Below are 16321 nucleotides of genomic sequence, written 5' to 3' on the forward strand. Positions count from 1 at the left end.
GTTTAGATTAGATGATTAGATTAGATTTTTATATCTGTATATTGTGTATGTCATATATGTTATGATGAATTGAAAATGGGGGACCCTGATGTAAACAAGACGGACGTCTTTCTTTGTACTGTATTGTACCCATTCTGCAATCTGTTAATTAAAGTTGTCAATCAATCAATCAATCAATCAATCAATCAATCAATCAATCAATCAATCAATCAATCAATGTGTATCATGTGTCATATTTGCTATAATAAAGTTGACAAGCTCTTTAATTGACCCCACCTACCCAACCTCCTCCAATGTACAGTTTCTTCGTCAAATGTATACTCTCTTTTTTAGACTCTTTTTGTATCACAAACAGTATTTGTAAATCTCTATGTAGCAGTACTGTCTATCTGTATGTTGTGTATGTCATAAATGTTATGATGAATTGAAAATGGGGACCCTGATGTAAACAAGACAAACGTCTTTCTCTGGTCTGCATCCCCTTAACAATTGTGTGTATTGAGCCGTACTGTACTGTACCCATTCTGCAATCTGTTAATAACGTTTTCAATCAATCAATCAATCAATCAATCAATCAATCAATCAATCAATCAATCAATCAATCATGTACATGGGTATCTTAGTGGTGTGCACTCTGTTGTATCTTGTAGACCAGGCCCATTGCGAGTTGCTGTACTCTGTCGTCTACTCTAAGCCATCCTAGGTTGTCAAAGTGGGCAGGGGTGAGGTGGGTTCTAGCCGGGGTAAGGTCATGTGTTGTATCATCATGTGTCATATTTGCTATAATAAAGTTGACGAGCTCTTTAATTGACACCGGGCATGACGTCAGCTAAAAGCCCTGATCTGTTCTGCGCATGCTCCGTGTGTGTGTGGGGAGTGTGTATATATAGCCAGCTCACCCAGTGCCACTGCTACAGGAAGCGGCAAGCGCCTGTAACTCCTCATCTAACTACTAACTAGCGATATCTGTTCGCCGAGACACGAAAACATACATGAACGTGTGGCTGTAAGGGTCACATCGTGTGCCTTACTTGATCGATATCGCTTCTGAACGTCTACGTGTTGAGAAATAACTACCCGAAGCCCGTCTAGTGGGGTGTCCATGTTAGCCGACTAGCTAAAGTTAGCTAGCAGAGAGTGGCTAACAGACTGATCAGCAGCAGACTGAGAGGAAGCGACTGGAGGTAGGTGGAGTTGCACTGATTGATTGATTGATTGATTGATTGATTGATTGATTGAAAGTTTTATTAACAGATTGCAGAATGGGTACAATACAGTACGGCTCAATACACACAATTGTTAAGGGGATGCAGACCAGAGAAAGACTTTCGTCTTGTTTACATGTTGACTGTTGTTTACACTAATAATTGAAAATGGGGGACCCTGATGTAAACAAGACAAACGTCTTTCTCTGGTCTGCATCCCCTTAACAATATTGTGTGTATTGAGCTGTACTGTATTGTACCCATTCTGCAATCTGTTAAATAAAGTTTTCATTCATTCATACATCAGGGTCCCCCTATTTTCAATTAATCATAACTTGATCACTGATCAAGAAGGCAACAGTCAACATATCTCCACTAGAATGATGGCATTTTGTAGTAATTATGCTATTTCAAGAATTATTATAACGTTACATACATCTCTAAACAATTCTGGAATAACTTTCCAGGTGTTCATAATGATTATATTATCACTCAGTAGCCTATATATCTGAAAAATACTTGGTACAAGTTATTCAAAACATCGATATTGATACATTTTTCACAGGTGATTGTCTTTATGTCTCCGACTTGTTTGACAGTAATATAACATTATTTATCATTTGAATTCATTCAGTCAGGTGTCAACAGTGAAGGGGCAAATACAATACAGAAATAACAGTGATGCAAATAATAATAGACACTTTATTTTAAAAAAAAACGAGCACACATTAATTTAGTTTGACAGTCATTCAGACATTAGTTTGAATATGGCCACCAGTGATGTCATTGGGGGACATTGACTTAATTACAGCTCAATGAAATGATAAGGTAACAGTCTCTCTATAAGACGAGGTATTGATTATTTTTCATCTATATAATCAGGTAGGGCTGGGCGATATGGAAAAAAATCATATCGCGATAACGATATGATAATTTTATTTTATTTCTCGATATCGATAATTATCGAATTGTTATAAGTATAAAAAAAAACAAAACAACAGATGTATGTTTATTTTGCAGCAATTCTTTGTCATTGCCGCCATCTTTAGTGTTACATCCCCTCACACTCCAGTTCTCAGGCTGCAGCTGGTTTAAAAGCTAAAGTAAACCGGCTTCTCTGCTGGCTGTGGCTCCAGAGGAGTTGAACAGTTCTGGCTCTGCTAGTTTATTTTCGATCTTTTGGCGCTTTTTTGGTGGACAAACCACCGCACATGTGCACTGTGACTCGTGACTGGAGTCTAGTTCTGCTAGCACACATAGCCTACTGTGTACAGACGGTTTCAAAATGTATTTTAAATTAGAAAGCAAACAAAATAAATGGACAAGAGAAAAAGAAATCTGAATTTGGTCAGTATTGTCATTTGGACAAGCAAAGCCATTACTTTAAGTTGCAGGCAAGAAAGACAAGTCTGTCCACTGTCTCTGGTTTTAAAACTGCCCTGTTGCAGGTAAAAAAAAAAAAAAAAAAAAAACGATTTTTCATTTTTTTTTTAATTTCGATATTCGATATCGATTATTAAAATATATCGCGATATTTATCGTTATCGTTATATCGCCCAGCCCTATAATCAGGTGTTCGCAAAGTATACCAGTGAGGAAGTCCAACGTATTGTATGAGAACGATTTGAGGGGAAGGGATGTGACATGAGAGTATAGTCTAGTCGTGTGTGTGTGATTGTGTTGTGTGTGGTTGAAGAAGTATTTACAAATTGTATTGTATCATATGTTCTGTATTGTAAATCGTGTCGTATTGTACTTGCTGAAGTATAATGTAATCTTGCAATTAGTTATTTGATGGGGGATGGAAACAGATTAAGGGGATGGAAACAGATAAGCTTTGCTTCTTCCATCTCCTTTTCAAACGGTGTACAGTTTCTGGCTGTTGTTGTTTCATTTATTTTTTTCAAATGTTGTTTTGCCGGACAATGGAAAATGTAGCCAAACTAACACTGGTTTGAAATAAAAACTATTGAATCTTGCTGTGCGTGACAGTGATTGAGAAGAGGGAGAGTGTGCCCAGCTTTCATCCCTGAATGGATATGGCTTGATGAGATATAGGACAAACGTTTAGCACTTTTATATCGCATTAAGCCACATAGCAACTAGTTTCTCATGTACAAAGAAAAACGCTCTGTTGATATATTATGGTGTAAACCAAAATGACGAACTTACTGTCTCATAAAGAATAGTTACAGTGCAGAAACATGTTAAGTAGGCCTATAATTTAAACGAAAGACAAAGATTCGATCAGGGACATTACCACTAGCCCTATAGAGATGGGCAGATTTAATGTAGTTAGATAATGGAATGGAATGTATAATGGAACACTGCAACAGTATTTTTGGTGTCTTGTCTTGTCCATGAGGGCACTTTGTGTGCATGACACAGACATTCATCACTACGAGCAGATTTAGACAAGTCAGTCTCTCTCCCCCTCTGTCTCTCTCCCCTCTGTCTTTCTCACCCTCTGTCTCTCTGCCCCTGTCTCTCTCCCCGTCTGACAATATGGGGTGTCTAGTCAGGATACGGGAGGCAGGAATGTCCTTTGAGGAGTTTTATTATGAACTTACTGTAGATACACAGATGCACAGGCAGTTACTATTATGGCTATTTCCCATTAACACTGTCTGAGTGTGGTTCTAAATGGGGAGGAAACAGACATCAATGTTACATTATTCAGTCTATACTATTTCTATAAGTAACATAAACCTCATGAGTGGCACTAACAATTTACTATATTACAGGGATAAACAGTGCTAAACAGGTACTAAATACTATAATCTAGGGCTGTCTTAAATACTTCGAAGCTTCGTTCGATGGGCATGGGATTGGGAAAATAAAAGTAGATTTTTATTTATTTTTTTATACTTTTTGCTAAATCAATGCTGTTTGTTATTTAAGATGAGGTCGGACTCGGCACTGACAGATTTGTGTTCATTGTGCTGCTTTTATAAAGCCTCAAATGACTGCTTACAATATTTCATGAAAGCAAAGTGTTTAGTTTGTCTAAGATTTAAAAAGGTTTAAACTTTACAGCACTGACAAAATTGAACAAAGTGCTGTACAAGTTTTCACAACATAAATTATTATAAATTTTTTTAATTTAATATTATTATTATTATTATTATTATTATTATATTTTTTTAATCTCGAAGCTTCGAATTAAAATAGAATCTCGGCCCCGAAGCTTCGAATGCCAAAAAAAATCGAAGGTCAGCCTTAATCCACAACATAGATTATATACTCAATAGGCTAGGTCAGGGCTATTCAACTGGCGGACCGCGGGATGATTCTGACCGGCCCGCCAAAGATTACATGATAATAAAAAAATAAAAAAAAATCTTTTTAATATTTTTTTATTTCTTATTTTTTTACTTTTTTCTTTTCATGTCAACGTTAACACGCACAATTGAGCCAACAGTCACTCAATTAATGACATATTTCATTGATAAATTGAGGGAAAACTTTGCAAGTCGATTTGATGAATTTGACATGTCCAGAGAATTGATGCATTTTGTGAGCAACCCATTTGCCAATGTAGCTGCTATTTCCACAAAAGGACAAGAGTTCCTTGCATCACTTCACATTGATGGTCTCCTGCAACTTGAAATAATTGACATGCAAGCATCATCTGCTCTGAAGCAGGCACTTGAGAATGAATCCACCACAACATTTTGGATAAAGTGTATTCATGTCAAGACATTCCCCAAAATAAAAACGCTGGCAATATCTGTGCTAACAATGTTTGGCTCAACATACACCTGTGAATCCAGTTTCTCTCACATGAATGCCATTAAAACAAGCAACGTGCCTCCTTGACAAATGAGCATTTGCATCACTGTTTGCGGGTAGCCCTCACTTCCTATGAACCCTCTTTCTCTGCCATTGCCCAGTCAAAGAATTGCAATCGCTCTCATTAGATGTGTGTATGTAGGCTAGGCCTGTCTGCCCCCCACCCCCCTGATGTTTGAGAGTTAAGAGTGGACAATAAGTGCTAATAAGATGCTGTGATTTGCTGTTGTTGCACAGACATGAAGCACTTTTTCATAAGCTCAGCTGCACTATAAATGTGTTTTTTTGTTCAAGTGTTGATGTTAGAATGTTCAGATGCACATCATGCACTTGTTGGTTTTTTATTTTATTTTTATATTGAAATGTTGAAGAGGAGATGTTGCAGTTGTTGCACAGTCATAAATGAAGCACTTTCTGCAGGAGATGTTGCAGATGTGGCACATAAATGAAGCACTTTTTTTGAAAAGTATACTACTTTTGCAATGTAGTTAAATAAAAGTTGTGAAAATGTGGTTGCGTGTTGTGTCAAGTGTACATATATTCATAGCACGGGGAGGCGCCGTGGCAGTCCGGCCCCTGGCCCCTTGGGTTTCTGACAATGTGGCCCCCTGAACAATTTAGTTGAATAGCCCTGGGCTAGGTTATCACTATAAAACATACTGATAAATTGCTTCCTAAACAGCTGGTAGAATTATAACATTACTATTAGGGATGCACCGAATGGGAAATTCTTGGCCGAAACTGATACCAAAAATAGAAAACAGTTGGCCGAAAACCGAAAGCCGAAAGGCCGAAAATGATTCATAGAATAGATTTTTTTTTACCAATGTTGTGGAACATTATGATTATGGAAAAAAAATTCTCTGGCTGCCGCAGCGGACATCTGTGCTCTACTGAGCGCACCTTTGTAGTCCCCAGCTGAATGTGCTCTCTGGACTTTGGCACAGTAGACGTGCGACAGACAGACAGCGTCAATGTGAGAAACACAATGTTAAAGGCGCATTTATTGGACGTGTTGCGCGCAGAGTTTACATAGAAACAGCGCGACTCCCGACAGCGCGACATCATCACAACAACACGCAAGGTTGTTAGGTTGTTTCTGTTTCGGTGATATATTTTCGGTGAAAAAACTCTTTCGGCCAAAAGCCGAAAGGCCATTTTTTGCCATTTCCGGCCGAAAACTTTCGGTGCATCCCTAATTACTATATAAATCACCAACAACAACTAAACATCCTCATTAGGCATAAAACAAATTGTTTGGTTCCTGTTGGTTGTCAGTTAAGGCCATGGGTAGGTAGGGAATTTATTTAATTTTTTATAAAAAAAATTTCCCACAGCGACTACGGATAGGGAATTTCTTTATTTAATTAAAATGTTCACAACAACATGGATGCATGTACTCTGCCAGCATGTTTAATATCCATAATACTAAAGGTTTGACTTAGATTTTTATGAAACTTTATTGTAATTTCTTTTTATAAAAATAATTTTTCTTTCTTTTTTTAAACTCATAAAATAAATTGGGTCGCACCTAAATCGGCAGGGTCGGTCGGCAACCGGAACCAAACAATTTTTTATGGCCCTATACACATAATTAGCACTTACATGTGGTCAAGGATGCACACAAACTGCGGAAATCAACTGAAGCCCAATGTATTGAAAACTGACCGACACCACTGACATGTCCAGGCATGTTCTCATATTATGAAGCTGTTCTCTAAAAGGGCGTTGCCTAGTAATGAGTTACATCCCACTGTCCTTATATCTACCTATTCTTTGAGCCTTTTGCACAGTTACGGGTAGGGAGGTTTGCGATCATGTTTTAAATAAAAAAACTGTTGCATATACTGAGCTAGGGAGGTTTGTGATCATGTTCTTAGGTTGTCCATAGGATGGTGGAGTATTGCTTTTTAGTCTGAGGATCATTCGAGGAAGTTGGTGCATCAAAACAAAAGTTCAGACTGAAATTGTGGGACCTTAAGTCTAAGCCAGCGGTTCTCAAACTACGGGTCGCCACCCAAAGTGGGGTCGTGGGTAGGTGCATTGGCATGTAAAAAAAATCTCTGGCAACATATTTAGGCTAAATATGCCTCGTTTTATAGTGCTGTAATAAAAATGTCTAATAAATATGCATGATCAAGTTCAATAATTCCATGTTGTAATTACGCGACACATTAAGTGTGGGGTTGCCAAGAAAATATCCTAAATAAAATGGGGTCCTGGTATAAAAAAGTTTGAGAACCCCCGGTCTAAGCCAATTGTTTCTAGTCAGATTAGGACCATAATTCCACAAGCATCATTGTGTTGATGAATGAAAACGTATTTAAAATGGACACCACAGCTACATTGGACCAGTCACACAGTGGACAGACCAGATGTGTTGTTTTGCGTGTTTATAGCACGCTATTTTTTTTTTATTTTTTTTTTAATTGATATTTTTGTACAAATCTTTCCATTATCTACAGTGTATCTTTTCACAGCATAATATGCAACATCCAAGATTCGCCTTTTTCATTTTTGTCAACAACATACAAAACATGTAAGAGACTCATACACATACATTAATAACTGACATGGAAATTAAAAAAACACTTACAAAAAAAAACATACTATACATTGTGCATATACATCCCTGATATATATATATATATATACGTCATACGTTACATGTAGGCCGATCTACCTGCGAGCAGGTATGTGCTGCATCTTTTATTTTTTTTTTTATTTTTTTCACGTTTCAGCTACGTATGTGTGTGTCTCCTATATACTTGTGTATCCCCCTATGTGTCAGTGAAAGCCTATATCTCAACTATGTGTATATGTAGGTGTATGTATGTCTATTTCCTATACATGAGTATGTGCATGTATGTGTGCCCCTGACGTGTATACCTTATCCTTGTGTATATGAGTGCGTGTAAACCTATTATGTACACATATGAATATGTGTATCCTAGATACTTGTATGTGGCTATATCTGCGCACATGTGAGTGTGATAGAGACAGTGACCGTTCCATAGACACACCATCCGGACATAAAATATATGTACATATATACATAATATATTATAGAGCACAAGTACCATCAGATCAAATCCCCTTTTTCATATTCATCCTTGATAATATTGTAATCCCATCTTAATCATTTGTCCTCAGATCGTTCAGTCAGGTGTAGAAAACTGTCCCATATCTCAGCGAAAATATCCTCTCTCCCTGCGACTCTATACGTCACCCTTTCATATGATGCTGTCCGAAACATTAGTTCCATCCATTCTTTAAAAGTAATATCAACAGGTGATTTCCAATGTCGTAATGCAATTCTACATCCTGATATCATGGCCATTCTATACCACATTCCCCGGTATTTAGGCAGCTTAATCCCTTTCGGTACTATACCCAAAACACATGCCATTGGGGCGTTATTTATCTTCACATTCAGGACCTTACTTAGGAATATCACAATTTGATCCCACATTTTCCGGACCTTCTCACATTCGTACAACATGTGCAGTAAGGTGCCTGTCTCCTTCTCACATCTCCAGCAGATGTCACTGTCCCTTAATTTCAGTCTGGCCAGTTTACTAGGCGTCCAATAACTTCTGTTCAGTACTTTGTAAAAAATAAGTTGTGATTGCGCCTCCCTAGAGAATTTACTCCATTTGGATACCAGTTTCTCCCACATTTCCTCAGTAATATCCTCATGTACATCGTTCTCCCAGCTCAATCTCAAACCCGCCAATTTGGGTGCATTGTATTCTCTTATAACATCATAAAATCTTGATGCACCGCCTTTCCTGCGCCATCCTTTATAGAATATTTCTTGAATTGCAGTAATTGGGCCGCACTTTGGTCCTCCTATTGATGACGATATACAATGTCTAATCTGTAGTAATTTATAAAAGTTTTTATTATCTATATCAAAATCCTCCTTAATATCCTCAAAAGGCAAAACCCCATCCTCCCCGGCTATATCACCTAGTACATGTATCCCCCTTTTAACCCAATCGTCCCATATGACTGATTTCTTCCCAATCTTTAGTTTCTTATTATACCATATAGAGGCTCTCGTAGTTAAGTATGGGCTATCACCAGTCATTTTGTGCGATTGATTCCAAGTTTCCCTGATAAATGCCATCAAAGGGTTTTTAAGAGGTGTAGGTCTGTCTGATTGTGTCAGGAAGGATTCCAGAGATGAGGGATATATCATTTCCTCCTCCATCTTGACCCAAGCAGGTGCCTCCTCAGACGAGTGATTCAGTTTGGAGAGCTGGGAGAGCGAGAATGCATAGTGATACCAGTCTAGTTTAGGCAGGGATAAACCGCCATTTTCCTTTGCTGCATACATTTTGGCCCGTCCAAATAGCGGCCTTTTGCCCCCCCACAGATATACATTAATGACTTTGTCATACTGTTTGAGTAACTGGGTCGGGAGAGTCAGCGGCAACATATATAGGATATAATTTAATTTGGGAGCTAATATCATTTTCACTAGGTTTATCTTTCCCAGGAGGGACATATTCATTTTGGCCCAATTCTGGGTCAGAGCACTAATGTGTTCGATTATAGGGGCAATATTGGCTTGCATCAACTCTTTCAGACCTGGGATCAGCTTTATTCCTAGGTATATCAACCCTGACGGCATCCATCTGTACTGCCACCCCCTTCTGATATCAGGGGGACAACATTTAGAGAGAGGCATTGCTTCTGATTTGCTCCAGTTGATTGTGTACCCAGATATTTCGGAGAAGGACTCGATAACATTTCCAATGATCCCAACTGCTGTTCGGGGGTTGCTGGATACCAATAAGATATCGTCCGCATATAAAAATAATTTATGTTCTACCTGCCCCGCTATTATCCCTTTGATGTCCTGATTAGTCCTCAGTGCGATAGCAAGTGGTTCGAGGAAAAGCGCAAACATTTGGGGAGAAAGCGGGGAACCTTGCCTCGTCCCCCGCCCTAGGTTAAAGGGCGAGGACACGATCCCGTTGGTCAATACTGATGCCATCGGATTTGTGTATAACAGTTTTACCCACCCAGTAAACGATGGACCGAACCCGAAGCGCTCTAGCGTGTGAAATAAGAATGCAAATTCCACCTTATCAAAGGCCTTTTCGGCATCCAATGAGAAGGCCACTGTAGGTTCTATATCATTCCTTACCTTCCACATTATGTGTAGGAGTCTGCGGATATTATCAGCTGAGTTTCTCCCCTTCACAAAGCCCACTTGATCTGAATGCACCAAAGTTGGTAGTACATCTTCTATTCTATTCGCAAGTATCTTTGCCAATACTTTTTCTTCCAAATTGCTCAGGGATATAGTCTATATATATATATATATGGTCTATAGCTTCCACAGCATTGAGGGTCTTTGCCCTTTTTCTGTAGTAATGTAATAGTGGCAGATCTCAAGCTAGTGGGCAATCCCCCCTTTATCAGTGAGTCCTCATATACTTTTAATAATCTCGGAGCGATTATATCACTGAATTGTTTGTAGAAGTCGGGAGTAAACCCGTCGTCTCCTGGTGCTTTACCCAATTTAAGGCTGTTGATTGCCGCGTGTATTTCTTCTATCGAGACCCCCCCCTCCATTGATTTTACCTGTTTCGATAATGACGGTAATTTGATTTTGTCGAAGAACGCGTCCATTTTTAGCTGATCCACCGCCTTCTGTGGGGTATATAAGTCCTGGTAGAAGCACCTGAAGACATTATTAATTTCCTTTTTGTCCGTAATAATCTTGTCATCTTTATTACGAATCGAGGATATAATATTCTGACTATGAATCTGTTTAACCCGATTCGCTAATATTTTACCCGCTCTCTCCCCTTGTTCATAATATCTTTGATTGGTCCTAAATAACGCATATTCCGCCTTCTTTTGATATATGTTGTTCAATTCGTATTTGGATTTGCTTAGGTTCCTCCACGTTTCTGGGTCTGGTCTTTGGCTGTGCTGTTTCGAAAGTATTTTAATTTCCTCATCTAACGCTGTCATTTTTTGTTTCTCCGCCCTTTTTAGTATCGCACCGTATTGTATGAGTCGTCCTCTCATGTAAGCTTTACATGTGTCCCACATTATGCCACTATAATCTATCGACCCTTCATTAAGTTCCCAAAATTCCTTAAATATAGTTCTAATGTACGTACACGATCCTTCATCATTTAACATCAGGTTATTGAATCGCCATCTCCGAGATCGTTGCCCTTCTTCCATGGATGTGATCACTAAATCAACCGGAGCATGGTCAGATATTACAATGTTCCCTATCCCAGTACTTGCAACCTGTTCTACCAGTGCGCTTGAGATCAGGAAATAATCTATTCTAGAGTATGAGGAATTAGGGCTGGGCGATATAACGATAACGATAAATATCGCGATATATTTTAATAATCGATATCGAATATCGAAATTAAAAAAAAATCGAAAAATCGTTTTTTTTTTTTTTTTTTTATTTTTTTTTTTTAATATATATATATATATTTTTTTACCTGCAACAGGGCAGTTTTAAAACCAGAGACAGTGGACAGACTTGTCTTTCTTGCCTGCAACTTAAAGTAATGGCTTTGCTTGTCCAAATGACAATACTGACCAAATTCAGATTTCTTTTTCTCTTGTCCATTTATTTTGTTTGCTTTCTAATTTAAAATACATTTTGAAACCGTCTGTACACAGTAGGCTATGTGTGCTAGCAGAACTAGACTCCAGTCACGAGTCACAGTGCACATGTGCGGTGGTTTGTCCACCAAAAAAGCGCCAAAAGATCGAAAATAAACTAGCAGAGCCAGAACTGTTCAACTCCTCTGGAGCCACAGCCAGCAGAGAAGCCGGTTTACTTTAGCTTTTAAACCAGCTGCAGCCTGAGAACTGGAGTGTGAGGGGATGTAACACTAAAGATGGCGGCAATGACAAAGAATTGCTGCAAAATAAACATACATCTGTTGTTAAAAAAAAAAAAAAAAAAAAAAAAAAATTTTATACTTATATAACAATTCGATAATTATCGATATCGAGAAATAAAATAAAATTATCATATCGTTATCGCGATATGATTTTTTTCCATATCGCCCAGCCCTATGAGGAATGTGGGTGAGAGTAAAATGTGTAGTCTCTTTCTTGTGGGTTCATGACCCTCCAAACATCCACTAGACCCAACTCCTCTATCAGAACACCAACCGCCAGTCTCCCTGTGTTGTCAGCGGTTTTGGGTTGGTATGATCTGTCTATCAAGGTGTTTCCAACCAAGTTGAAGCCCCCCCCTATGATTACGTTGCTATTCCCTATTTTCCTGATCACCTCACATACCTCATGGAAAAAGTCTGAGGACGACCCGTTGGGCGCATATATATTAGCTAAAGTAGTCCTCTGTCCCTCTAAATCAGCATCCAGTATAACCCATCTTCCCTCATCATGTGAGAAACTATTGTGTACCTTTAGGTCTAAGTTTTTTCTCACCAATATTGCCACCCCCCTCTTCCTAGAAGAGAACGTGCTATAGTATATTTGTCCCACCCAATCCCTTTTAAGCTTGGCCGACTCCTCCTCATCCAGGTGTGATTCCTGAATTAGTGCAATATCTGCTTTTTTTTGTTTCAAGAACGTCAATATCTTCTTTCTCTTAATGGGATGATGACATCCGTCTATATTCCACGATATTATTTTAATCAGCCCCATATTTCTCGTAATGCATCTCCCCTGTGCAATCCATGACGTAGTCTAGTGCCTGAGACTGTGAAGATATATATACAATAGTATAGCATACAATGAAATAAAAAAGAACATATAAAAACATAAATACACTTCCCCCCCCCACATTTACCCAAGCTACGTTCGATATGACCCCAGATAGAACAGTCGTACCGAGGGTGAAATCGATACTCACCCATGCACCTTGGTCCCCCTCGACTAACAGAGGAGTGCATACGGCACAAGGCAGATTGCCGAAAACTGTGCCCCTATTATCTTGTAAACCCTGACGTAACGTATGGCTCACACTGTAATCTATATACAGTGCGATCAATCCAACTGAACTTGACAAAACGGTAACGTTTCCAACCATTAACATTTGTATATCTTTCAGATATATCTTGGTACATTGCAACTTCTATGACATAGCCATAATGGCCTGTGGTTCATTTCGTTATATTTTTCCTGTATCCATCCGGGATATTTCCCCTCCCATATTTTTATTATATTCTTCTATCCATTACCCTCTATTTTCATTTCACATCTTTTTCTTTTTTTTTTATTATTATTTTTCTTTCTCTTTTCCAATCACCTTTTTTTTTTTTTTTTTTTTTTCCCTTTTTGTCTTTTCCTCTATATACATATTGACATCTTTTGATGTTATTTACTCTATGACGATGCCCCCGTGACTTATCTGTATTCATGCGCTTCATGAACTTTATCTCAATTGTCCACCTCCGACTGTCCCCGTCTGAATCCCTGTAGTTTCTCCCGGTATCCGTGATGACCATTGCCCTGCTGTGTGGGGCGTTCAGTCCCCGTCGTCTGCATGTCGTCCCCCGGTCCCCGTTTTCTTCCCATTGTCTGCCAGGTAGACAGCCGCATTATCTCCTCTCGGTCCGGGTCGGTAGTCGGGTTCACCACGGTGATCTTGAATCCACGCTTTGCCATATCCGCCGTCGCCTCCGCCGCGCTCTGGTACAGTTCAAGTTCAAGTTCTTTAATAGTTGTCATACAGAAGTACAGAATACTTTCATACAAAATGCTTCTTACTGTTACGCTCCAGAGACTGTGCTAGACAAGATAGTATCAAATAACATAATAACATAATATAGCATGAATTTAGAAGAAGAAAATGAGGTCACAGTGTTCGGTATAGACATATGTACAATGTTCTGAGTTCTGAGTTACCATATAATATACAATACACAATACTATGCAGTGTACTAATGTACAGTACTATCTAGTGCAAAGCAGAAATGGGATGAGGTACAATTTTAGGTACAATTTACAGTAAGGTGTACGAGTTGTAGTGCAATCCTTCATCCATAAATATAAAGTGTGGGGAGTGGGTGCTACAGTGTGTTTGTTTAAAGTGGGTGTGTGCTATAAGTGTGTGGAGTGGGTGCTACAGTGTGTTTGTTTAAAGTGAGTGTGTGCGTGTGGATGTGTGTGCTATGTGCGTTTGGTGGTTGTTGTTGTGTAGTGTTCATTCATTGTTCGTTTAGCAGCCTGATGGCCTGGGGATAGAAGCTTCTTCTGAGTCTTTCTGTGCTCGCCTTGAGACTCCTGTATCGCTTGCCTGACCGCAGCAGTTCAAAGAGGCAGTTGTTCGGGTGACTGGAGTCTTTAATGATTCTCTTAGCCTTGCCCTTGCAACGCTTGTAGTAAATGTTCTGGAGGGTGGGGAGCCCCCCTCCAATTGTGCGTTCGGCTGAACGTGTCACTCTTTGTAGTCTGCTTTGGTCTTGTGCAGTGCTATTCCCAAACCAGGAGGTGATGTTGCCGGTCAAGATGCTCTCTATTGTACATGAGTAGAAGTTCTTAAGGATCTTCTGGCTGACTTGGAACTTCCTTAGGCGCCTGAGGAAGTAGAGGCGTTGTCGTGCCTTCTTCACAACACTGTTAATGTGTGTGGTCCATGTCAAGTCCTCGGATATGTAGGCTCCGAGGTACTTAAAGCTGTTGACTCTCTCAACCGGTGCCCCGTCGATGCTGAGGGGGCTGTAGTCCTTGACCCCCGACCTCCTGAAGTCCACAATCATCTCCTTTGTTTTGCTGACGTTCAGGGAGAGGCTGTTTTCCTGGCACCATCCCGCCAGGACCTTGACCTCTTCCAGGTAGGCCCTCTCGTCGTTGGCAGAGATCAGGCCCACCACCACTGTGTCGTCAGCAAATTTGACGATTGTATTGCTACTCCGCTGAGCCACACAGTCGTGTGTGTACAGGGAGTAGAGGAGGGGACTCAGAACACAGCCCTGGGGGGCCCCTATGTTGAGGGTGATGGATGAGGAGGTGCAGTTGCCTGCTCTCACCACCTGGGGTCTGCCAGTCAGGAAGTCCAAGACCCACTGGCAGAGGTCATAGCCCAAGCCCAGGTCCCTGAGCTTGGCTATGAGTATGGAGGGGACTATGGTATTGAATGCCGAGCTGTAGTCGATGAATAGCATTCTCACATAGTTCCCCTGCCTACAGGCGGGTGCCATCCTCGTAGAATACCCTCATCTTCGCTGGATACGGTGTCTGGAACTTGAGATTCTTCTCCTTCATTATTCTCTTGGCCTCGGCATATTCTCCTCGCTTCTTCAGTATTTCAGTGGGGAAGTCATGGTCGACATAGAAGCGATCGTTGCCACATGAGACGTTCTTCTTCTGCCATGTTCGGCGTATTATCTCTTCCTTCATTTTGTAACTCCCAAACTTAACCACGATTGACCGTGGCTTCAGCTGTGGGTTGTTAGGCCTCGGGGCCAGTGCCCGGTGTGCTCTTTCGATACGAAGGTCCATGTCATGAGGCAGACCGAGGGCGTCTTTAAACAAGCCGTCTAGAAATCCATGCATGTCTTTCCCCTCTTTTTCCTCCGGGATACCATACACCCGCAGGTTCTCTCTCCTCGTCCTGCCCTCCTGGTCGAGTAGTTTAGCCTCCACGTCGGCCTGCCTCTGCATTAGCTTTTTTATTAAAACCGTCGCCGCACCAAGCACATTTTCATTTTCTCCGATTCTCCCCTCAGTTTCATCGAGCCTGTCGTTCATTTTGTTCATGTCATTTCTTATCTCCCGAAATTGACGCTCATTGTCTTTTCTGAAGTCTTTGAGCTCGTTGTATATGTTCAACAGCGTGGCTTCTTGTTCACAGTCATCGTCGCCATCTTTTCCTCCCGTTACTTCGTCATTCTCTGCCATTCCGTCGTCCTTTCCAGTTGTAATCGTGGTCGCCCTACGTCTCGTGATAGCCCCTTCTGTCATCCCTATTATATATATACCCTGGTGTTTTTACTAAATGTTTCTCGGGGCTACATCATTTTGCTGTCGGGGAGCTCGCGAGTTAAGCAGCCATGTTCTTCCGCGGTCAGACCGGAAGTCAGCACGCTAGTTTTCAACACCAGTCCATTGAGGCTTTTCTATAAGATAGAATAAAATGAACCGTATAATACAGAATTAAAATCACAAATCATGGGCACCAGGGTGGTGCACCACATACAGCACTTATTTATTTTTAGCATTTTGTACATTTTAGTTTTGTATATTTTGTATAGTGTGTAGAGAGTGAAGCACAATCTTAACTCCTTAAGCCTGACGGGCCCTGTACCAGGCCGAGATGTATTGATCGAGAGGGAAGGTTAGGCTAAGCATCAAAC

At 40.2% G+C, this 16321-nt stretch overlaps 1 protein-coding gene across 2 annotated transcripts in view; it reads left to right on the forward strand.

Annotated features, from left to right (window-relative positions):
• Positions 1-906: 906 nt before the first annotated feature.
• ggps1 (geranylgeranyl diphosphate synthase 1) overlaps positions 907-16321 on the forward strand; it is a 74713-nt gene continuing 59298 nt past the window's right edge. For both annotated transcript variants that reach the window (XM_084322273.1, XM_084322274.1), the window contains exon 1: positions 907-1184. The gene's annotated coding sequence lies outside the window, so the exon portion shown is untranslated. The remainder of the gene's footprint in view (positions 1185-16321) is intronic.

Source organism: Notolepis coatsorum (genome assembly GCF_963971535.1).
Source record: "Notolepis coatsorum genome assembly, chromosome: 9".
In the NCBI taxonomy this organism is placed as follows: Eukaryota; Metazoa; Chordata; class Actinopteri; order Aulopiformes; family Paralepididae; genus Notolepis; species Notolepis coatsorum.